This window comes from Macrobrachium nipponense, chromosome 21 (assembly GCF_015104395.2).
Source record: "Macrobrachium nipponense isolate FS-2020 chromosome 21, ASM1510439v2, whole genome shotgun sequence".
Classification (NCBI taxonomy): domain Eukaryota; kingdom Metazoa; phylum Arthropoda; class Malacostraca; order Decapoda; family Palaemonidae; genus Macrobrachium; species Macrobrachium nipponense.
In genome coordinates this window covers 76,818,988-76,844,949 of record NC_087212.1, presented here as the reverse complement: position 1 = coordinate 76,844,949, position 25,962 = coordinate 76,818,988, and the positions used below count along the sequence as shown (strand labels likewise).

Genomic DNA, 25,962 nt, shown 5'->3' with positions numbered 1-25,962 from the left:
ATTACATTGGTCAGTTTGTATCCCGATTACCCTCAAGAGTTAATAAAGAAAATCTAATATTTTTATTACTGAAATGCTAAATCGAGGGTGAACGCGTCCGTAACATTAGACATTCATCTCTATCTCGCAAGCACGCACGCACTCACGAGAAGAAATCCTCACGCAACCACGCAAATGCGCAAGATCAAAGGATTTGTCTATAACCTGATCGCCTTTAGGCGGCATAAGGGAGGACCGAATACCCAACTCGACGTAAGATGTATACCGTCTTCAGAAGACTCTTAAGGGGGAAACAATGATGGTGATTTTCTAACACTAGGATCTTTATTGTCATTCCCCTTTAATCTTTAAACCGTGATTTCTCCGCATTCCTTTGGAGTCGATCAAATGAGAATCAATACGACTCCTCGATTATCTAAATGGTAATGAAAGAGCAACAAATTTAAGACAGTCAAGAGCACGAGGACATTTGGAGGAGACAGAGAACTTCTGCCTCACATCTCATACAAGGTTTAAAGTGATATGAGCCAAAGGATAAAGCAAGTGGCTCTCATCGATTAAAAGAAGAGAGAGAGAAGAGAGAGAGAGAGAGAGAGAGAGAGAGAGGAGAGAGAGAGAGAGAGTATGAGTTACCAAATGAAAATAAACCACAGCTTATTTTGTCAAAGTAACTTTCAAAGTTCTCATTAGGCCTTTAATCAACTGCTTGATCATTCTAATAACTTTAAGGATCTTTCTCTTTGACCATCCGCATTCCTATACCGAACACAAATAAAAATATGATTACTTAAACCACGCAACAACACTTTTAATTCAAAATATCCAAACCATGTTGTAGTAAAGAACGAAGTCATTAGCATGCATAAATAACTCGGAATTGAAAGTAACTTGAGTGACTTTTCGTTACCATACTAATCGTGGAATGAACATGATGTATATTGCGAATTACCAAATTAATATATTGAGTGTCATATTCCATCAACTGCACCCTTAACGCGATATAAGTTGAGTAATACTGTCAAAAGGCTTCTGGTGTTTGCATGCTACAATATCTAAATAGTAAGGATGAAAACAACGTTAATAACATAGTACAAAAACAACTGAGGTCCAGAATACTAGTAAAAAACTTGTGGCATAATTAGACTGTATACACTGAAACACCAAAAACCGCAAAATCGTAGTTGACCACTTCAAAATTTGTGAAGGAAATGACGAAATAAACATTCATTAACGCCTGGATATCTTGAAGTTCGCGCACGCGCACCAGAAGTAAAAAGAGCGCCCTGCAAAGATTCATTTTCGTAGTATTCGTACAGTGCACTAGCGTCACAGCTTCAAGGTCAAAGTGCACTTATGAGGAGTATTGAATGCAACATAATAATGACTGAGGTTTCTAAAAAAACAATAAATATTTCGAAATTTCTTACGAGGGCAACCAAGTGTTACATTATTTGTTAATTTTACCGTTTTTAACATGGAGAAACTGTGCTACGAAAAAAAATCACCACATAATAATAGGGGATTACTAGACCTTGTGCCCGGAAGTAAACTAAATTTGAATAATACATTAAGTGGTGATTCATCAACTCAGAAATATTACGGGTGCTTTATTAAGCAAAAAGAAAAAAATGAAGAATGGAACCAAATCCCCCGATGCAGAAGAGCTAAAGACGGCTGAGGCCTCCCAGATTTGTGAAAGCATCTGTACCTGCTCAAATGCTTCAGTGCTTCATTATGCATACGGTATTAAGTATAATATAATCCATGAATTTATAAGCATATTTACACAATGAGGCAATAGGGTATGTACTACTATCACACGATGGCTTCCTTACGTAAATTTCCGTGGCATCGTGCATCCTGATGAAAGCAACTGACAAACTCGAGTACAAATGTACCGAATGAATTATTACACTTTAGTAGTCCGGGTAACCTAACAATGAACCAACTCTTATAAAGCTGAAAGAAAGCCTTCTCTCTTATTATACTGTTGAAGTACCTTGAAAAAAAAAAATGCATTCAAATATGGTTAAAAACAACCCTACATGGGAGGTGTACATGGGAGGTGTAGCGCCATCTCTGAAATGGTATTCGGAAACATGAGAATGTAATGTAAAGCAAACGGTGTCATGGTCGGCCGAAAACTGACGCAGAGCACGCCACGCTATGGCGAGTAAATGCAACATAGCCCCGGTATTGAATCCCGCTGCTCAATCATTTAGTGATGTGGCTAGCGTGGTCCTGTGGTTGGGTCCCCATTAAGTGGCCGCACTACAAATTCCATTGGTTTGATTCTAAGTACTGATCCTTTTGCTCATAGACACTGGTCTTTCTTTGTAACACCAAATGGTAGGCATTCATATGTATATATCTGAATTCAATCGTTAGCTGTTTGATTTGTAACAACGCACGGAACTGAAAATATCTATTTATGATTCAGTATATACAAAGGTAAATATACATTTCATTTCTTCTCAATAATTCGAAATTCAGACCAAATGTGAAATATAGCATCGTTTTGAATCAATGTTTCCTTGCTCCTGTCTTTCATCGTTTCTGTCTTAAACCATGATTCTTCAATGTTAAATCGTTGGATCATGTTCTTGTCATCAAATTCACAGCAAAAACACCAATGTTGTCATTAACTGATGAGACATAAACCACGGCTCCTTTAATGGGAGTTACGATTCATAGCGAGTGAATGGCTGGATTGAACATCACTGCTCATGGTGTGCTACAACTTTGTAGCCTTTGCAAGATAGAATGCTATTGTCTATATTCCATACCGAAGAATATCACGTGTGGGCAGCTGGTGCTCACCCCTAGACAAGATTAACTGAGGCAGAGGACCTCCTTCAGTAGTAATAACATTTTCTACAACTAAAGAGTGAGGCGACGGCAGATTCCACAACGTCCAAAACCGGCAAATTCATGATGACTCAGAAACGCATATGAAGGAATCCCTCGTGCAATGGAAGAAGCACAAAATCAAATACTGAGTTGAAATCGTGACCTTCGTCTTCCATTCACAAAACCCGAAATAACAAAGGTTAAAAAATACCAAATTCTTGACGAGAAAGAAGTACAGAGAGAGTTAATAATGTGCAAATATATATAACACAGACACACACACACACATATATATATATATATGTACATATGTTTGTATATATATGTATAGATGCCAAAATTCAAAGCACGGAAAAGGAGGGGCGGGGGGGGGGGGTTTCGGCAGAACACGGTCCAAAACAAACCAACTGAAGGACAGGAACAGGAGATCAAAGGAGCCCAAGGTCCAATATGAAATGTAGAGTGGAAGGGAGCTCGTAGTGATGCTACTGGAGCGAATATTGAGATATGGAGGAATTAATGCCCGTATAGACGAATGAAGAGAGAAACTCTAGGAATAAATGCTGTAAGTATGAAGCTAATAAAAATCAATAAAAAAAAAAAAATCTTCTCTAAAGTTATGATTTTTGGTTGTCGTAAAATTTGGAGATGTTTTTTTTTTCTTTGCTCGGGTAAAATATTATTCCTAAAGGAAATAAGCATTCTTTAAGGTATATATTCTTTTGCCTCTAAATACACATACACAACCACACACACAAATAGATAGATATAAATAATGAACAAAATTGTTATAGCTCGCTAAATTTTACAACAGCTACTTGACTACTAAGTAGGTACTCGTAATGCAACAAAGGAAGAACAAATTTAAAGTTATAGTCAGTGTTTACCGCGACAGATATGAGGTTAGTTTCCGCAGAACAATACATCAAATCAAATAAACTGGCCTCAAGAGCCAAGACAAAGACGTTTTCTCACAGGATATAATCTCACTCATATCCATAGGATTTCTTCCTTTTACGAAAACATTCAACGTTGAAAAACGGGTGGTCAAGGCTCCCTGAGAATGCCCAATCCTACACCTGAACGTCAGTTTCAATTGCCACCTACGCAGAAACAGCCTCATTTATCATCTGGAAATAGTTCTAGAAATATACACATACATAAGCATGGAAGTTAAATTACACAATACAAAACTCGTGATGAAGAACTTTTGTATAAATTTGTGCGTGCGCGTGTGTGTATGTCAGAGCTCTTTTCATCCACATGCGAGCGGGAAGAAAAGAGGAAAACGGCAGAGTATAAAAAGCACCTAACGCAGCAAAACAACTCACGTCCACTCGTCTCCCATGTTAAAAAATTGAAAAAGAAAAAAGTTTACTCTTAACGTATTTTTGTAGCCTCAAAGTATTAAAAGAGCCGACAATTTATATCCTAGCAGGGAGAGGACAGGAGAAAAAAGGGAAGCCAAGCAAGAACGAGAAGGCAGTCATAAAGCCGAACCGGAGAGGAAATCTCCCATAGCAACGCGGCACCCGTTTTCCTTTGGGAAAAGGTAAGAAATGAAGCAAACGGAAAGGGAAGGATTATGGTGTACCGAACTCTATGTTTGACGGTCTGTTTTCCCAACCCCTAGCAATCCCTTCAGGTCCGCTGTGTCTACTTCTCCTGACGAAGGCGAGCTCCCCAAGGACCCAACAAACTCCACAGCTTGCATTTCTAAAGAGAAGATGCGGGATCAGGGACGGGACGCTGCGTAGCGAGAGAGAGCGAGCTTGGAGAGAGATGGTGATGAAAGAGAGCCTAAAAGCGACGTCGTTGCCAGCGTCAGAATCTGTAATCTTGGTGTAAATATATAAATGAAAAACGAATAAATATATCTAAAAAATGTACGTCTAAAAATGTACATACATCTACGAATAACTGGCATCTAAGAAAAATGTACATCTACGAAAGATGTAGGACACTTATCTCAAAAAATTGTATATCTAAGAAAAACGTAAATAGATTTCAGAAAAGTGTACATCTAAGAAAAATTTAGGTGTATCTAAGACTATGAGAAAAAGAGGTCGCGCTAGTGCAACTTGCAATGAAGCAGTGACGCTTTTAAAAAATTTTTCATCTCTTGAAGATGCGACAGGTTCATTCATTATTATGTAAGATGCAAAGTCTTTATTTATGTATCTCTCAAATATCACAAGGCTCGTACGATATTCATTAAATTCTTTAACACTCCAAATTCTCTCGGCCAAATTGCCTATAAAAGCACTATTCGCCAACATCTCGTCAGCGCCTGAAGCCACGTCGCACAAGTTTCTGGTTTGTGTTCAATTTTCTGCTGTAATTTTCGCCTTATTATGATAGTGTACTAATATCTTCCTAAATTGAAAGATATTACTATTGTATCACTTTGGCTATTAGCATTTGCAACAACCAATTTTCTTCAATAACCAACTTTCATCAAAATGGTATCTGTAAATAAGGGTCTATAAAAGTCCTTTAATTATTAGTCTGTGACAATTAAAATGGTGATTTCCGTTGAACGTTTTATGCTTAACCTTACGAATAAGACTCTTCATGAAAGGTATTATAGTTATGTATTCTCAGCACGATTTCAAAAACATGCTACCTTGCTCTTTTCGAATATTTAAGTTAAGTCTACAACAGACTGTGTAATAAACAAAATTACCTACAAATCAAAATCTCTCTCTAAGTATTTTGTTCTCTCTAAATTCCAATAGCAGTTATCAGTCAGTAATCTTTTAAGCAGCAGGCTTAGTGAGTGAGGTCGTCCATTTTGCAAGACATCCTCATTTTTCTTCTTTCTTCTGTCATATTCCGTATATATGGAGTCGCTCTGTTGATGTTGAGCTGCCGACCGACGTCACTTATCGGAACATCAGCCTTACGCAAGTTACTGATCGATGACCCGAGAGAAGAGGTGCTGTGCCTGTTTCCAATTTTCTGATATGTGCGGTAGTTGACTTTTTACGCCATTGTGCGGAGTCATACAAAATCATCATGGAAGATATATTTAATTTCTTACCCCATATAATCTCGATGGCAATTATGAGATAAATATGTGGTAGTATTCATGCTTACTTAATTTTTGGACAGGAAGGTGCTTGGATATGAGCTCGCCTTCACGACATTCCTCAATTTTGGAAAACATGTGACTACATTAAAATAAATCTTCAAACGTTAGAAACGTCAGTGAATGACGCTCATACGCCTGCTGGCAGTAAAAGAAACTCTTGCCTATGCAAGACCAAGTAAATACTTCGTCATTAGCAAGCTTTTAAAAGGGTGTTTGCATATAAGAAGATTTCTTACAAGGCGTTCACCGTAAGCAAGTCCAATAAACATCGTTCCGAAGGAGACAAGTCCTTGATGAACAAATCCAGGGATGAAACTGCGGGAGAAAAACTGGCAGTCAGAGCCGAGAGCCGCCGCTGGCCACTTGATGCCATTCCATCACGTGATTCCCTATCAGCAAGGCTATCGCATTCCGCCCCACTGGCCGTTCACGATCGCTTGTGCTATCGTTTAAACTACACCTGGTGTCGACTGAGGGCCGATAGCGTGACGGATACCACTTCCAATACCTCAGAGATGATACTGTACTATTGAGCAACCAAGGTTAACCCAGCCATCTTTCCACTCTTTTGCTGGCGACTTTCCGAAGTGTTTTGTAAGTGCCCAGAATCTCTCGCAAACAGACGGTTTCCAAATCGGTTATTAAATCTCATCTCTCATTCCAATGCTACGATGAACAATATTTTGTCTAATCATGTAAATGACCAGTAAAGGTACTAACCTCTTCGCCAAAACACGTATTTCAAAATTCTTGTACGTGCTCCCACATAGGCAAGGAAAAGTCAAAAGGAAGACGGTCTCGGTACGACTTTCATTTCAGTTCCCTTTTTTTTACACGCTCTTACGCAGCGCGTGTGTGGGCAAGTGTGTGTGTGTGTGTGTGTGTGTTGTGTGTGTGTGTGTGTGAGGAGAGGGGACGGCGAAGGGCAGTAATTGTCGGTTAATATTGCTTTCAAGGCCCTTTTTTTCTTCTTCTCCCCTAACCAAAACTTCACAGTCTCAGATACCTGTTTCAGCTCCAGTTCCCATTAACAGCACAACATACTTTATATATTTATATTTCTATTAATATTATATATATATATATATAATATCTATACTATATATATAATATAATTATATCTACATACATATATACACACACAGATATATATATATATATGTATATATATATCTATATATATATATATATATATATATATATATACACACACCACACACATATATATATATATATATATATATATATATATATATATATATATATATATATATTATTATATATATGTATAGTAGATAGGCAACAATTTCCGAAACTTGTTGATGATTTGAGAACAAAGGTATGGTATAAAGGAAGGACGGCACAAGCACAAACAAATTTATGTCATATTTCTTTGGGCGCTTTCCTGAATTTGTTGACAGAAAAATAAGAAAATGCTCTGGTTCCTTAGAATGACGGATATTCATCTAAATAGTAATAAAGGCATTGTTACTCTAGTAAACTCAACTGGCAGTATCAAAATTAAATACACATTGTTTTTGGGGTAAAGAAGCGCTGAGGGTCACAGTCATCTATATATCCATCTACAATCATAAAATCCGAGAGGATCTGATCTTGGTTGTCCTCCCCGGGGTAACAGTAGGGGATACATAATACAGCCACCCACCCCCTAGAAACCGGTTTGTCTGCCCCGGGAGGGGGGCGGAGTGGAAGGGGGTGGGGAACGGGAGGGTAGGGGAGACATCTTCCCTCCTACAATCTCGTTATATGATAACAACTGTAAACTGATAGATGTATCAACCCCGACGAAGATACAAAAGCGAGAGAATATCAAATGAAACCCTCATAAGCTCAACAAGAAATACCGCCATAAAAAAGTGAGAAAATAAAAAAGTCAGTCCTCTCCTAAGATGGCAGACTTCTGAAAGCCCATCATAATCTTCGAAAGGAGTCTCGCAGGCAAACGAGGTTGATTGCATATAGTCCTTCATACACAAGACGAGCCGGACTGCGGCCTTGTACTATATGAACTGCAATAATCAAGTTTATCAGATAAGAAATACTAAGCCTGAGAGCGATGCATATGAGTATGTGTTAAGACAATGCTAAGACAATGAAGACGAAGCTGAAGCTAAGAATAAAAAGTCTTCAGCAACATTAATTAGACAGCAATATCCATAAAATGTAGTTTAATTTACATAGACAACCTCTATACTTTACACCAAAGTCCGCTGTCTCACATGAAGTACTTTGGAAGATTAAGTTACTGATTAGTAAACCACATCAAATTAAAACGTAATTTCCATGACTAAATATTTTCTGTCAACGTCCTTCCCAGAAAATCTCGCTTTTATTACCATGAACATCTGAAAACTGCTCGAGAGGTCCCACATTTATACCCACGAATACTGATAACAATAGGAAATAGTTTATTCGTAAAGGTTCTGAAATAGTGCTGCTTAAGTAATCTGGTCTTTTCCCTCTTTTTACTCTGATAAAAAACCGCAAGGAAATCGGTCTCAATAAAACGGGTATAATAAAAATGACGTCAATGAGTGGTAAGTGAAAGTACGAGTGCACTGTGAAACATCTCTATATCAGAAGCTTATGTATCCGCTGCTATATTCATACCGAATAAAGTCACATATATGAAAACCCTTGAAACAAACATAAAAATATACAGATAAAATTGTTAACAATCAATAATTCAGCCTTTTGTGGACTTCTCCGTCCGTGGAAGAGAACAGCAACAAAGACTACCACGGCGTTTGGCTCTACTTTAATAACAGTCTTCCAATAAAGTTACCAATTTTTGTCAAACCAAGTACTGAGGATAGATCTAAATCATGAAAGATTAAAAAAAAAAAAAAAAAAAAAAAACAAGGATATTTAAGGACGAGAAATGAGTCTCATGCAAAGGCAATTCTTTCGCATGATCCGAATTTTAAAAATATCTGCCTCCATAAACTATTTTTTAAACAATTAGTAACAACTTGAAATGATGCAAAGCTATTTTGAATCTCGGCACCATAAATGGGAGGAGGAGGAGGAGGAGGAGGAGGAGGAGGAGGAGGAGGAGGAGGAGGAGGAGGAGGAGGCATATAAGCAAACTATTACGGTCTTGTATGTTATTTAACCCTTTCTCATAATCTTCAAGCGACTGTATCATATGTTTGGAAATTAAGTCATCTTAATTTTTTTTTACAGAAAGAGACAATAAAAATGGGTAGATTTGATCTATAGGCAATATTCATTGTGCACGAAGTAAAGTTTCTTAACAAATATGCTCAAGAACATTTTAATGTTACACAATAAATATAATAAAAGAACTAAATGTCTTCTAAAAAGAGTCTCAAGGGTTCTAAAATAACCCGACAGATAATTTTCCTAATAAAAACGTTGCAACCTAAATGTCTATTTGATCATTTTCATTCGATGATGGAAGTGGATGGCATTCTTTCCACCTGAACTTTTAACATTGCAGCAATGGTGGTACACAAGAGCATGATCTACATACTTCAATAAATCTAAGTCAAGTCCCATAGTCCACGAGATGATTTCTTTTTTGTATTTATTTATATATATATATATATATATATATATATATATATATATATATATATATACCTAACAGCAGCCATTTTGTAGGACGGCTCGAAGAAAACGGCAAATCAATTACATATTTTTCTTTTTACATTTCCTGAACATCCACGTTTTCATAACACCCCCTTAAGCCATAAACAAAGAGAATACACGAGCCAACGAATTAAGATTTAGGTTTCACGGAAACTGTTAATGAAGTACATCTTTAAGAGCAAACCTTAAAAACGTCACTAATCCTATCGAGCAGACAATGGGAAGAATTGAGGCTCATGCGGCACACTAGCGATGAATAGGGGTATGACAGGGAAGTCTTGAATTATCCTCTTCCACACCTTACGGCCACCTTTCGGCAAGAGCCCATGTTGGCATGAGGTCCTCAAAGCCCCTCAAACGACTTTTGGCGAAAACAAATTATATTTTGCGTACCTGAAAAGTTCATGTCATTTCATTTGAAACTCCATTTTCATTTATTATGGGCGAGCTTGACGGTGCGCGCTACGTTGCCCTGGAACCCGGAGCTGCCCGTCATGTCTCCCCTCCCCTCCTGATCCGCTACCTACACCGCCCCCACCCGGGGAGGACATACAGATTTTAAGGAGGAGGGAGAATGTGTCATGTTTAACCCTACCCTCCCGATCCCCTACCTATCCCAACCCCACTCAGATCCACTCGGATTTTATTATTAGAGATAGATTAACTCTAATAACAGAATACGACTAATCTAACGACACAGAATTAGCGAGTTTTAAATAAAAGGTTACTACATATACATCTAGAGCCATGAGTTTTGAAGATACTAAGAGATGATGCCAAACCTTGATCGAATGAAACCACCATTATGGATTTCCGGCATCAAAGGCAGCAATGATACAAGCACATCTTCTCCTTTTATACAATCTACCTGACAGAAAGCGTACCACAAAGGGGGGGGGGGGGGTGAATGGGGGATGGAAACTACAAGATATGCACTGCGCTCCCTTACTAACTTATAACTGAGTAAACCTCATCAGTGAAGGCGTGATGAACAGTTATTGTGAGGCTAAGTCTATATACTACATAATCAGTGGCATATTCTGAGAGTCATGTATTGATCTAAGGCTATGTCCTGCACTCATATATAAGAGTGTTAAAAACTATAAAATACTGAAAAGGTACTGTTCGGTTAAATGAAGACATTTAAAAGGATGTAACACTAAGAGCGTTACTTTTGGAAATGTTTAAATAAGTATTGCTTGAAAACAGAAAATGTATTATGGCAGCCAATGCCATGACTAGGGAGTAACCACACGCACATTTTGTTACATTTCTCAGCTGAGAGAAAAACTTTGTCTTAGCCTTCAGAATGCTATCTTAGGATGTAGTTTTAACCGGGTGTGTTTGCAATATACATATATCTTGGGAGTTATAATGACAGCGAGATATACTACGAAGCTTGCATCTTCCATTTTTCGTGTCTCCTAAGGCTGTGTATTTACTAATGGGAAATTGCGCGCGTGTGTGTGTATGTGTGGGTTAGTATTAAAATGACTACGGAAACCAAGACTCATAATTCCTCTTTTGAGGAACATATAAAAGTAACCATAAGCTGGAAAGTGTTGCAGAAAAGATCATTCTTTTTTCCTTCCACTACCTGGCTATCTTAACAATGAAATATTCAACTTCATACTCCTTTAAATCCAAGTGTTTTTTTACTGCCTTCCCAAATTTAAATGTGCCTTATATGTGTATATATATATATATATATATATCTATATATATATATATATATATATATGTGTGTGTGTGTGTGTGTGTGTGTGTGTGTACTATACATATAATATATATATAGATATATAGATATATATATATATATATATATATATATATATATATATATACTTATAAAGGCACATTTAAATTTATTTGCAATGTACCTATTTGTCAACGTCTCGAATGTTTTCAGTGTTGTGCCACACATATTCTTATATATTTCCAACAATTACATTAAGTGCATCAAGGGATAATATGCGCCATCCCATGGGATCACTTTGTAAGCGTATATTTCAAATGGAAGAATCGGCATGTACTTGAATAGCTATGCCAGATTTTTAAAGTGTTTGATGTCTTTCCAACAATTATAATTCGTATAATTTTAAATGGAAAGAACCGGCATGTAACATAAATAGCTATTGCAGATTTTTAAAGTGTTTGATGGCTTTATCATAAAATAAATGATAAGGAATGTTTAATCGATATACAAACACTAAATATATAACATATAATATACAAAATAATGATAAGAATGCTTAATCGATATACAAACACTTAAACTATATACATATATAAACACACACACACACACACACACAAATATATATATATATATATATATATATATATATATATATATATATATACACAAATATTTATGTACATGCCGCTTCTCTTTATTATTTAACCGAAAGCGACTATGATGCAATTTAAAATGATACGCCTACAAAGTTATTCCGTGGGGTGACGCATATTTCCTGGATATGCATACTAATATACTTAGAGGAAATGCATATAAAATCATTCGAGACACGACACGAAATAAATACGCGTTGCTTTGACAGATAAGTAAATTACAAATAAATCTCAATGTGCCAACTTATAGGTAAACGCATTATTAGACATTTCGATTTGTTGCGAACTGCATAAAATTTCGGCCCTGCTCAAGTTGCTTGCTCAGCAGGGCTTGTTTGAGAGTAAATGAGCAGGCGCCAGTGGGTGGCACCTCAATGAGGGTATCTGGATGAAAGCGGAACTGAACGAAAATCGAATTTGTTATTGTACTCTATACTGGCACAAGGCATCAAACAAGGGTGTCGCAAATGACAGCAGGACTGGACGAAAATAACCTGCAATATTCTTTTATGACAAAACGTGATGTCATAAGCAAGCAGCCAATTTCATCTGCATCACAAATTCTGAAGGGGCCAAAGCAAGGTAACTTGTCAAGAACGTGGTACCTCATCCAAATTAAGTCATACTGTACACGTATCTAACATACTAAGTGCATTTGTATTCTTAAGTGGGATTTTATTCACGTTCTTTAAACCTTTAAGCTGACCTGGCTTGGACCACCGGACTTCCGACCAAGAGAGACATTAGTCAAAACCAGTTTGACTCTGTCCAAATATCCCAGATCTTTCCCTGATCCTACGGCATCGTAGGTTAGCGAATGTACAAATACGGCATATTATTTTTCCTTCAAAACTGCGATTTCAGTAGACATAAATCAACGAAATTTGAACAAAAATAATAGTCATAATATAAAAGTTGAGAAAAAATAATAAAAAGTTTAAAAAAGTGACTACTAATAACGAAAACCTGATGGTGATATATGTCACAAAACAAATCGAACTAATATAAGATAAAAAAAAATCAAAAGCAATAAAAATATCTTCTAAAATCATGCCAAACGCTTTATTAAATAAGGGGCTACCCTGTTCCGATTAAACCGAGGCAATGATGCAGAGGCATTCAATGTTGTTTAGGTTAATAACCCCCACAGAAAATGCACATACCCGAAAAGATTGATAAACACGAGCACACATTATATATATATATATATATATATTTATAGTATTATATATATATATATATATATATATATATCTATATATATATATATATATATATATACATAATTATATATATATATATACACATATGTATATATATTATATATATATATAAGTATGTCATTACAAGAATAGCACTAGAAGGGTATCGCCTTCCATATGAGAATAATAGCTAATTTTTTTGAAACTCCCTAAGTCAACCATTTACACATGTGGCAACTAGTGACTAAATCGTTGCTTGATGAACTACCACTATCACACACAATTTCCCCCTCCCTGCCCGTCCCAACACATTAAGTACCTACTGCAGTGAAAGCGAGGAAAAAATGAAACCGTTTCACTTTTCTACAAAGTTCGGAGAATAAAAAGTGCCTTGCACTACTAACAATACTGTAATGCTCACGTATTACCCGCATTGCCGCATACAGAACATTCGGTTTCAGGCCCTTGCGCAATCAGAGCTTCACCTCGGTGATCACGGTATCCTCCTCCCCGCGTCATACATCTATTCATCTACGCCCCGTGAATGAATATGGATACTGATGCATATGGATATGGAGCATACAGCTAACTTGAAGCACGGAATAGCAAATCATGAGAATAAGTTACAAAATAGAACTAAATGCACTAAGGCAACTAAAAAACAACTAAAGTACAAAATAACGAACACTATATTTTGCTTATTTTACTTTGCATAATTGTGTTTATGTAACGTGACAACACTATAATGCCTGGCCAAAGTACCAAAACAATCTACAGCACGCTTCATGCAGGCAAAGAACGTCTCAGTACAGTGAAAATGATTTCTCTGAGAAAGATGTGATGATTTTTACTTCTCTTAATACGGTTCATTTTTCACTCCCTTCGTTACAGGCTTTATAACGGATGACAACATCCAGATTACCCTCTCGATCACCGCTTCTATTCTCGTCAACTATTTTGACTGTTATCAGCTCCGCCTTATCGTCTATCTATGCCTCAAGGTTCCTACCAACAAACTTCAAGCATCAGATAAAATTAAAAAAGCATTCTAAAAGGTACTAAACTACTTTTACCTTTGAGCCGCTGTCAATGACGATGCTTTTATGAGTACTATTCGATGTCCTGTTCATTAAATGCTTCAATAATTATATATAATATATATATATATATATATATATATATATATATATATATATATATATTGTATATGAACCTACAATACATAAACACAATAAAACCTAATAATACTAGAGCCGGATACGCCAGCCTAGCGTAACAAACTACAATGAACCACTTCAAGAATATAATTAATTTTTGCTACGAATATTTCAAGAAACCTTAAACAGTATATTTACACAAATTTCAACCGAAAAGTGTATGTAAAGGGATATAGGCCTAGTCAATTGCACTGAATCACTTCAAAATTACAACTTTGTTAATAAAGTAATCTTTTTACCTTTTATATTATTATTATGATCTATTTAGCCTATTTGCAAAGCAGTGGCAGTGCGACCACTAAAACATCCGGTTAATGTTGCAGTAATGTATATCGTTGAACGTAAGAAAAACGCTATATAAGTATTACACACAACACGTTGACGGCAGCGAGCTCTGAAGCACCCAGAACTCACGTTCTCTCACTCTCACAGACAGAGGCAAACTGGAGTTGGTCTAGAACCTGACCCTTGGGAATGCTGAGCTCGGCTCATCAGGTGGACATGGCGTCGAGAGTGGAAGGAGAGAGAGGAGGGAATAGCGGGTAACGGTACGATTGATAACTAAGGTCAGGAAAACATTATATTGGTCGACGGTCATTAGGTTACTTTTCGATGGGAAAGTGATTGGTGATGAAAGAATTCAGTTTATGATAAAGGATATTTATACAAATTCACGAAAACGCAATGTCTTAATTAACAAGAAAAGGTTCCTTCGTAATAGCTGCAATGGTTACAAAACAGATTGAATCAAAGATAACTGAATAATGACAAAAGTTACAGATCACTGATAACGAATGCCTTTATCGAAGAAATATATATATATATATATATATATATATATATATATATATATAGATATATGTATATATGTGTATATATATATATATATATATATATATATATTATATATATATATATATATATAATATATCATGAAATCCACGTGAGAAGGCGAGTGAAAAACGGGACTTGATACCCGCCTTTATACGTGGATTTTCTGATATTCTTAAGCACGTGGAATGGACTTTCGTGCAACAGCGAATATATATATATATATATATATATATATATATATATATATATATATATATATATATATATATATAAGTGTGTGTGTGTTTGAGTGTATATTTCCATATATAGTTAGTTTCTATATATAAACCTTGGTGAGTTGTATTTTGATAACAAGAATATATAAATAGGTAGTCAATACCAGACAAACACTTACAATATGAAAACTGCATAGTTTTTCAGATGCTCTTGGAAAACACAAAGCTATATGCACACAAAGGGCAGTTATAATGACTGAAGCGAGATAAATAACTGGTCCTCGGGTGTGGAGGTCACTGAAAGGAGAGGCTAATTGTAAGTGGTCGTTGGGAGGCTTCGAATGAACATAGTCATCAGGTGGCTGATTCGAATGTCTTACATTCTTGACGGTGGGTCACTGCAGGATCTCATCCACTAAATCTCCTTGCCACTGGATTGCGGATAAATTCAAAATGCTTGTTATAATGATGACGGCCTCGTCTTTGATCTCACTTTCGGACGAGCTGGAGGAGTCCCACTCGATACAGTGTCCCGAGTTCTGTTCATGGTGGAATATTGCAAAGGTTTTCAATCTGATGGATCTTCCGTGTTGCAATAAACGGTGTGGCAAGGAGCAGCCTGTTTGTGCGACTTATATTTCTTCATAGTCTTTAGACGGAATGCTGCAAACACCAGCTGACAAGTCCTTATTGTGTACACATACCTCCAGTAGCCACTCCCGATGGTCTGGGAGAGTTGAAAATTAAGGATTTTTTTTTTTCGCCGAGATTGTTTTTCTTTTGGCTTTTGTTTATACCCTCTGTATAGTGTAACATATTTCATGACTAAACGGAGACAATTATTTGCGGTGGTTTTACTGTAACAAATTTTATTCGCATGTTAACTGACTTTCTTAGCTTTGCAGGTAAAAGCGTTGGGAGAGGTGATGGTTGCATGATGTTAAGTAAATCTTAGTTTTACCAGACCACTGAGCTGATTAATAGCTCTCCTAGGGCTGGCCCGAAGGATTAGATATTTTTACATGGCTAGGAACCAATTGGTCACCTAGCAACGGAACCTAAAGCTTATTGTGGGGATCCGAACCACACTATATCGAGAAATGAACTTCTATCACTAGAAATAAATTCCTCTGCTTCCGCGTTGGCCGAGCCGCGAATCGAACTTCGGACCACCGGATTGGCAGCCGAGCGCGAAAACCACTCGTCCAACGAGGAACTGGTTGATGATGTTAAGTATCCAGGAATGGTACTTTACCTTCCTTATCTCATTTTTGTTTAAATATAATGCCAACAACCAGTGAGTCGGCATATTTTAATTTATCTTCAAATTTTCCCTATCTTTCATTCCCATGTGAAAATATATCGTATACGTACAGAGGAGCCATACTAAGTTAGAAGGTTTTCTTAAGTTGGTCTTTCAGTATCAATGTATTCCTTGTATAGATTTGCAAGGAGGGGTGAAAGGACCTTGTTTTGGTTGTGCTTTTTCTTTAAACCTTTCAGAAAATGATCCTCAAATGGTTTTATTTCCCAGAGAGGAAGCTTACAACATCGTCTGTTTGTAATCAGAGATTCTGCGTCCGAATAAGGAGTCTTTGCAGTTTTGACAGGGATGTCTATATCCTTGATATTTGGGTAAAATTTTGTGAACACTGAAGAATCTGCCTTTAAAAGGAGAGAAAAAATTCTAACAATTTGGACAGTTTGTACTGCATAGAAAGCCTTTAGTGAAAATAATCAAAAGCTACAAACTTCTTGGTGAAGTTTGTAGCTTTTGTCTTGCCGAGAACTTTGGTTAATATTTCACAAAGTACCCGCATTGTTTAATTAAGCCAAAGCTTTGGCTACGTATAGCTTTTTGTTCAGAGCAACGACTAATTTTTTTTTTATCAGATTTGATGAGGATGTCTTGCCGCGCGAGTAGTGAGACGATCACTTTGAGCTTGGGTGGGAGGATTTTTCCCTTCTGTCCTGTTTTCAAGGAAATTACAGAGTGCACTTCAAACAGACTTTACTTTTTTGAAAGTTGTCATTGCAAAAATATTGGTTAAAACTGACTGATTGAGGGCAAAAGAAATTTCTAAGCTGGGATTGCATTTATGGTAATGAGGGGCTTGATCGCTTCATGGTATTATTAGCGTACAAATTATTCTGCACTGGCACTTAATTTGTTAGTTTGTTCCGCCGTTTTTCTTGATGAATTATGCTGACGTGTATCGCCTTTGAGGCAGTGCCAATGATAAGATAAATATTTCACCATCTTGATAATGGAGGGACGCGGCAATATTGTTGATGATCCGGTGACTGCCATTAATATCCAGCTGACAAAAATCAACTCTTCCTTCTCAATGGCCAGTGTCAAATATCTCCATTAATAAACCTGAAATATATAGTGGGATTTTTGCAATTTTACTCTCTCTCTCTCTCTCTCTCTCTCTCTCTCTCTCTCTCTCTCTATCTTGGAGATTCGTGTTTTTTTAAACAAGAAGTAGTGCGGGAAGGTTACAGGTTTTTGGTCGCTCAGGAAATCTGTAGTGGCTAGGTTGCTACCCTGGTACCCGTCTTATGGATCCCAGGAGACACTGACACTTATATGCAGTCAGATGAATGGGGGTTGGGTAGACGGTAAACGACCCGCAGTCCTAGCAAACTTACACCGCTCTGCACCTACTTGACTGTTGGGATCTTCCAGACAACCGGAAGTAGTCTACTCGTATTATCACATTCATACTTTACAAAGCCAAATCTTGGATGAGCAGCTAGTACAAAAATTTTCAACAACATCGATGGTCTCGTACATCTACACAAACGGTTCCCAGCTGTGAGCGTAACCCCTACACAGAGCGACCACATCTCTCTTGCAGGCACATCAAGCTCTCCCTCCGGCCCCTCTCTCACACCATATCCTATCTAGCGCTTTCTGCGTTTTCCCATCCCTTCCAGCCGTCCTATTTTCTTTCCATGTGAATAAATCTTCCAAAAATACTGATCTATCCTTTCTCACGGTGGCATTTTCCCGAAGTTTGCACTAGTATAAACACGCACCGCCACCAACGTATTACCAACAATGGTTGCGTAAATAATCTTTGAACCTGTAGCGCACATGTAGCTGTTTGAACGAAGGGTACTTTATGAGCAATTTATGCAAATACACAAGATTTGGCCTTATGCCGTTAAGTTTTCCCCCTTCTTAAGGTACACATGTGTAATAAGTTTAGGTGAATGGTAAGACTGTACCCTGCTTTAATGTTGTCTATAATTCCATCTCACAAAGTCGAGATAATGAATTTTAATGCATAACATTTTTGCGTCATATTTAGTTAGACATAAATATATATGTATATTATATATATATATATATATATATATATATATATATATATATAGACGTGTGTGTATATGTATGTATGTATATATATATATATATATATATATATATATATATATATATATATATATATATATATATATATGTAGGTATGTAGTGCGACTTTTAAAAAATTTATGCAATACTAATAAGACAAAGTAACCTATTGGCATTACGTTCAAGGTATAGTCATTGATTACAATATCCGTTTTCATTACCGAAACAGGAAAATGTCTGCAGTCTTAGCTGATGCGTATGGCATGACCTGCCCATGTTCACTTTTTATTCCTACTTCATTAACATCATGGGCGTCATCTGCGGGGGGGACATATCCCCCCACTTTTTTATTCAGGGGGAGAGCAACATATCAATTGTCCCCCCAAGTTTTTTTTCTAAGATTTATACAACAGATACTGGAAACGAGGCTATTGGTAATTTTATTAAATATATACTCGACACAAACAAGTAAAAAATATTATAATAATAAAGAAATAATTATGTATTTTTTATTAGGTTTGTGGTCAGATTAAATATTCATTTAAAATTTGACTGACGTATCCCTTTGTTTACATACGAAGTCGGCAAACGCCAACGCTTGCAGCGGTTGCCTGTAAGTTTATTATCATCTTTTCTGCATCTAAGCCTTTGTTGATTTTCCTATCAGACATTATTTTTCTACAAACATATTAGGTTTAAAAGGGAAAACTAGCAAAACAGTAGACCTGAAAATAGAATGGCTCAGTTTAGAATCTACACTATCGCTAGGTTATAGGCCATAGCGATGCACTCCTCGACACACTTCTTTCAGCATATAAAGTATATACCATAATTTCTTAACGAGGCTCTTCAAGGTTCAAAAGTCACAGTTAATGGAATGCTTGCTGCTGCTGTCAAAGTATCTGCAGACAATCTCAAATCCCTTCGTACAGACAAGTTTAAGGAATTTTTTCTAGTTGCACAAGAGAAAATTGAGGAGTGTGAACTAGAACCAGCGCAAGATTCCAAAGTGGATTGACGATGATTCTCAGGAATATACTCCCAGTTGTACCAGAGGAGTATTACAGAGTAGAGTTCCTCAGCGTTATTGACAGTGACTCAGAGTATTTAAAAGAATATTTCACTTCATCCGATCTCACAATGTATCCCAATTTAAGTGAAATACTCTTAACTGGACCATTCAAAGAAGAGTCAGTCAAGAAATAACCAGAACTTCCTGATCCCTAAATGCAAGAAATTCATTTCCTCCATAATCATTGCAGTGGTGCATCTGTTGAGGACTATCGAAAGGCATTTGGAAATATGGTGCCGAAAGTCCGAAGAATGTTCCCACAGGTTGAACGCTTGCTGAGACTCTCTCTCTCTCTCTCTCTCTCTCTCTCTCTCTCTCTCTCTCTCTCTCTCCAGCAAGTTCAGGCGCATGAAAACTTGGCTGCGTTCCACCATGACCCAAAAACGGCTTAACCATCTATGTTCTGTCATGTCCACCGAGAACGTCTTGCTGCACTTGACCATCAAGACATAGCTAATACATTTGTAAACAAAGTGCCAGACACACGGACAACTATTTTTGGAAATTTTGAATGCACCAATATTGTTTGGCTGTGTCCGGAGTTAAGCAAAGTACTTTCTTTATCGATTGCAAAAATGCTTTAATCCTCGAAGAGGTGTCCACATGAGAATTGCCTCCTTGCATCTCTATCCTCCACCACTGTTTCTCTTCTCATCCAACTTTGTTATTGTTTGCAAAATTTTCACTTCATACATTCAACAATGAATTCATTCAGCACTGTCCCTTTCAATAAATTTCTCTTGCTTTTCCACTATTACTGTCACAGGTAGTACATTCTCATTCTTGTCATTCACTAATTTACAACCTCTTTTACTACCATTCCTAACCTTAGATATTAAAACCCACACTGGAGTAAAAGGCTTTTATTGTTACAGGACACTATTATTTTAGACTCTCAATGGAGTCCTATAAATCCTATAATATACTGCATCATAAAATAACTTTATTCTCGTCTTTATCACTTATACTGTAAAAGTTTGTAATATTAAATACTGATCATGGTCTCTACAGAGTTAAGTGGAACTGTAAATTGAGGATGTCACAGAAGACTTGTACCATTTCTTAGCCAATCCATTAATTGTGCACTTATAAACTTGTTGACCGACTTATATTGTTATATCAATCATCCTTTTCCATTAATATCATCCATATCTCCATATTTATATGGCATTAAAATACACCAAATCATGTTCTTTTCTTCAAGACATTTCTTGGGGTGATTACACCGCAACCCTGAACCTCCCCCAATATTAACCGTATAATTGCCAAAATGTTCCAGCCACTTATAGAAACCAGATGACGCCCCTGATTAACATGTCTTCAAAATTATAGCTTCCCAGCTACTCTCTATTAATATAACATCTAATATATACGTAACTAAGCTGTCCGTGTTTTCTTTTAGATACATTTTTTTTATTTATTGTCAACTACGTCCTTTGCCTTATCCAGGCATAGACATATCAAAAATCATGTACTAAGTTTCCTTTTATGTTGACTAGTTTCAATAATAATTATACAATGAAATATATTACTATGCTGCAAAACTTCCTCAGTCAGAGAGAGAGAGAGAGAGAGAGAGAGAGAGAGAGAGAGAGAGAGAGAGAGAGAGAGAGAGACGTATCACAAACACAGAACTGTATTAAGTGGCATGCCTTTGATCAATGTTAAGGGCTTGTGATCCGATTTTTGGACGTGCGATCAGTGACCAGTGATATCATTCACCTGAACTTATTACACCATGTGCCTTTTATACAGTGTACCTTAAAAAGGGAGGAAACTTATTGGCATAAGGCCACATCTTGTATATTTGCATTAATTGCTTATAAAGTACCCCTCGCTCAAACAGCTACGACCGCACTACAGGTGTGTTTTCAAAGGTTATTCATGCAATTGTTGTTGGTAATAAGCTAGGGGCTGGAGCCTGGCCATGTATGATGGCCCACGGGCGGGGGGAGGGGGGCTGTGGGAGCAGTACAGACTTCAGGAAAATTCCTCCCGTGCCGGAATTGGGATGTATGTGAAGGTGGGGCGTTTAGTTAGCCAAGTTTTTAACTTGTCCTAATACTGTCATGGCAAGGAATTCGTCAGAGCTTGATAATATGAGTTTATATAACAATTACATTAAATTAGTACCTACGGGATTCGACATAAGAATATACACACAATGAATGACTTTCTATTTTTATGAATTTTCTCTGGCTTAATTTAGTTGTTGTACATTATAGCCAAAAATAACTGTTCTTCAGACGGGGAATAAGGTGTGGCGGATTTTGAGGTGATCCCTGCAAGATGTTACTTGGAGCCGACGTCCCGACAGCCGACACCAGGCTGCAGCGTGATGGGTTTGACAAGTCGAGGGGGCAGGCGACACGCGCTCTGTGAGATGACGTGCTGCTGTTGCTGCCCACCCGTGCACGTTCACACCCAAAATGAATATAAACCGTACTGTTAAATCTACGGAAATAAAAGCATCTTGTCAAATTGAACGAGACATGAATAGACCGGTAAATAATATTAATCTATAAATAAAGATATATGCCACGAGGAAAAATAAACAACCACCGAATAAATTGGATTGGTAGTTCAGTAATTGCAAGGTCAAAAGATTTCTTATCACGAAATCTTTTAGAATCTGCTTTAATACAACTTACTTCTCATTGTAATTTCAATGTTAGTCGTGGCCTTTTTCATTTAGACCCCTGTATTTGTAACATGTTTAAGAATGACCTCAAAGATATAATTACAGACTTAAATAAAAATTAGTTGCCTTAGAGATATCTTCGTTGTAATGATGTATTGTGAATATGTATTGTGAATATGTTTTTGTTTACCAAAGTTCTGAATAGCTGTCACCTATAATCCTTTAATTGTCTTGTCCTTGTGTCTGAGATGATTGTCTAAAACTTTTAATTGCCCCCATTGTTTATGCTTGTTTGGGAAGGTTACTCATCTTCCAGGTGTGTCGAACTCTAGGTACTAATCTCTTCATAATCCCTATCTGTCAGTTATACGAACCTTCTTGTACTGTTTTTTCCTCATGTATGTCACTTCATCTGCTTAGTAAAGGACGTTTGAACGTCGAAAGATCTCACGGATACTCCGTTGTTTATTTTTCCTCGTGGCATATATCTTTATTTATGGATTTATCACGTTCCTAACTTTCGTGATTCAGTTATACATATTAATCTATGTATTGGAAAACTCAAAACGGCAAATGCCAACTCGACTGCGAATCTTCCGTTTGGATCTCTTAACTAAAAAACAGCAGTTGCGCCCATTTCTTTTCTCATTTAACACCCATTCGAGCGGGTAAAACTACAGATATGATGCGAACTCAGGGGTTTAATTATAGTTACGATGATGGAAGAAAAAAATGTATTTCTCCTGAACTCCCTTGGAAATACTACACATGACACCACGCGGATTCCCGACTTTTCAGAGACTTTCCATATTTTGTAATTACTCCGACCTACCCTAAACACTCATCGAGTCATTGCCCAGAAAATTTCATCGAATGTAAACATATTCAGAACTTCACATAAAGTCTTCTTTCATCTTTGCAGCATATTACAAAAAGCAGAATCCTCACCATAAAAATAAAGCTTAGACGCACGCACACACACAATCAGTACTTGCTGGGAGATTTAGAGACTTCATTTTCTTGCTCATATACTTGCTAGTATGGCGCACAGGCTCTTCCCATGACTCGACTTTCTGACGGCACAATCTCTATCTGAACCTTGCTCTCACCACATCCCCAAAATCCAATGAGAGTAGGATATCCGATTCATGATAGGTCATCTTAACTGGTTGCCCTTGTGCCATGTTTGTTCATAGGCCTTACTCTGTCAGTTGGAAGACGAACCTTTAGCACTGCAGTTGCTCACCATACAACCATCACCGTCCCTACCTGTAGCCACGCTTCGAACTGTATGGTCAAGTGCAGTGGTTCTTAAATCTTTTTTTTTTTCCAGCCCCCCTATCAAATATTTCCAGAGGCTGGCGCCCACCATAGTGGAAGTTCTCTAATAAAGATGATTAACATCAACTTTGTAGCATGTTTGTGCAATAAGAAAATCAAAACTGAATGATGGGATAATTTCACTCGAAGAAATGCATCCACATTTATTAGTGCTTCAAGTAAATGGGTAATTCACATATATCAGTCAGTGGTTAACTCAGTTGTCAACTAAAACAAGTATAGGTCCCCAACCCCTCACAAAATAAATAAATAAATAAATAAATAAATAAATAAATAAATAAATAAATAAATAAATAAAAAGGCAATACACGTCCCGAAAAAACGTAATAGGAGATAAGTTAACCGTCATAAAAAAAGAAATAAAATGACTGCACACGTTCCAAAAAAACGTTATAGGAGAAATGTAATTAATGACTACCTTAAGCTTGATGAGATTTGCCCAGTTAAATGATATATACCAGGTTCAATATTTGATAAAGAGACTCTCAGATCACCCCTTAAACAGATTTGTACTCTATTCCGCTGCTTGGGTAAGAGTTGCAAGACTACACTGAATCCTCTCTTTACCAGGTATGAAGAAGGGAATGCTAACATTAATAATTGCATTTCTTTCCAAAGATGGGGACATTATCTTGTTCCTTTGCCTAGAATGATTCATAACCAATTTGCTGAAATAACACTTTTCCATCAAAGTCATTTTGCAAGTCTATCAGTTCTTCTACTACATTTGGATCAGCATTGTTTACATCGGCCTGAAATCGATTTGCAACCCACTCTGCTATTTTCAGTTCTTCGAAATCTTTAAATCTGATCACCAAATCTTCCTTCAGTGATAGAAAATGAGTAGAAAAGCAGTCTAGATCAGTGTCTGACTATCAAAACTCATCGGTTTGGTTTTGCTGAAGCGCTTATAAGTAACGAAACTGATGGAAGTTTAGCCTTAGTAAACGGTTTTTCTAGAAATATAATTTGCCAATAAATACCATTACTCTTGCTTTTTAATAAAACACATTTTGTTTCCTTGCAATTTAATGTTGACCTCATTTAATTTCTTGAAAATATCACAAATAAGCAATATCTGGTCTCCTGCTTTCCAAATCTTTACTTACTATTTCATCCAATAATTTAAACTTAAAGCAATCATGAATAAAATCAAAGAAGTCACAAAGGCTTCGTAAACAGTTGGCATCGAGAGCCATCGAACTTCCCTATGTAGCAAGAGCCATTCAAACTCCTCTTCATTTTCAAGACAAACATGATGAAATATTCGGTCATTCAATGCTCTTATTCACAGTTTTGATAACTACTTGCTGGGTACTATGCAATCTGTTACTGAGATGCTTTGCAACTAAATGCTTTTTGGACTCCTACACTGTAAATTAGCTGTCGGCCAACAAGTGAGGAAATGTCACTGAGGTCCTGATTTCTCCTCTGTCCACGAGACGACGAAATTATTATCAACTAAAAAATTCTACCTTCTGTTAACATATATGAAACTATATTAATTGCGAGGTAGAGTTAATTGGATATTAAAGGACATTTGTAGCTTAATGCATGTATATGAATCATCGTGATGTGATAAAAATTCATATATATATATACATACACGTACATAAATTGAACGCTTAAAATCGAATTATTATCGAATCCACGTTACCATCAGAATAACCTCAGAACACCTTAAATTCCCTTTACCTAAGAAGTCCTGACCTCATCCAGGGAGCTGTAATAGGTTCGTGCAGAGGAATAGAGAGGTCTGAGAGACCCCTGAGGCACCATCTGGACCGGTTGTGATTCGAACCTTTGCCTTTTAGATTAGAAAGAAAACTTTTCCACAAAGAACAGCAAAACAAAGTATGATCCGACTTCCAGCTTACTTGGGACGCGTGAAAGATTATCACCTCACACATAATTTGTGAACATTATATACCTAACTTTTAACATAAATTAAAACGTGCTAAAACCTACGGTCAAATAGAGCCTTCTTTCACCAACGAAAATGAAAAGAAATCGCTACATCTTTTATTAGAAATAATTTTTCAGTACCGTTTAACATGCATATTATTTATTTTTTGCATTTTCATTCTAATAAAAAAATCATAGATATTCTATCCTAAAACTCCGGTGTCTTTAACTCAACACGA

General features: G+C 36.8%; 1 protein-coding gene across 8 annotated transcripts in view; it reads right to left on the bottom strand.

Annotated features, from left to right (window-relative positions):
- Nucleotides 1–25,962, bottom strand: part of LOC135198187 (oxidation resistance protein 1-like) — a 1,642,352-nt gene that overhangs the window by 936,654 nt on the left and 679,736 nt on the right. For 6 of the 8 annotated variants that reach the window (XM_064225737.1, XM_064225741.1, XM_064225739.1 and 3 more), the window contains exon 1: nucleotides 14,720–14,787. The exons of 1 other annotated variant lie outside the window; for it this stretch is intronic. The gene's annotated coding sequence lies outside the window, so the exon portion shown is untranslated. Of the gene's footprint in view, nucleotides 1–14,719; nucleotides 14,812–25,962 lie in introns of those variants that run through there. One more of the 8 variants, XM_064225738.1, reaches the window with a different exon arrangement.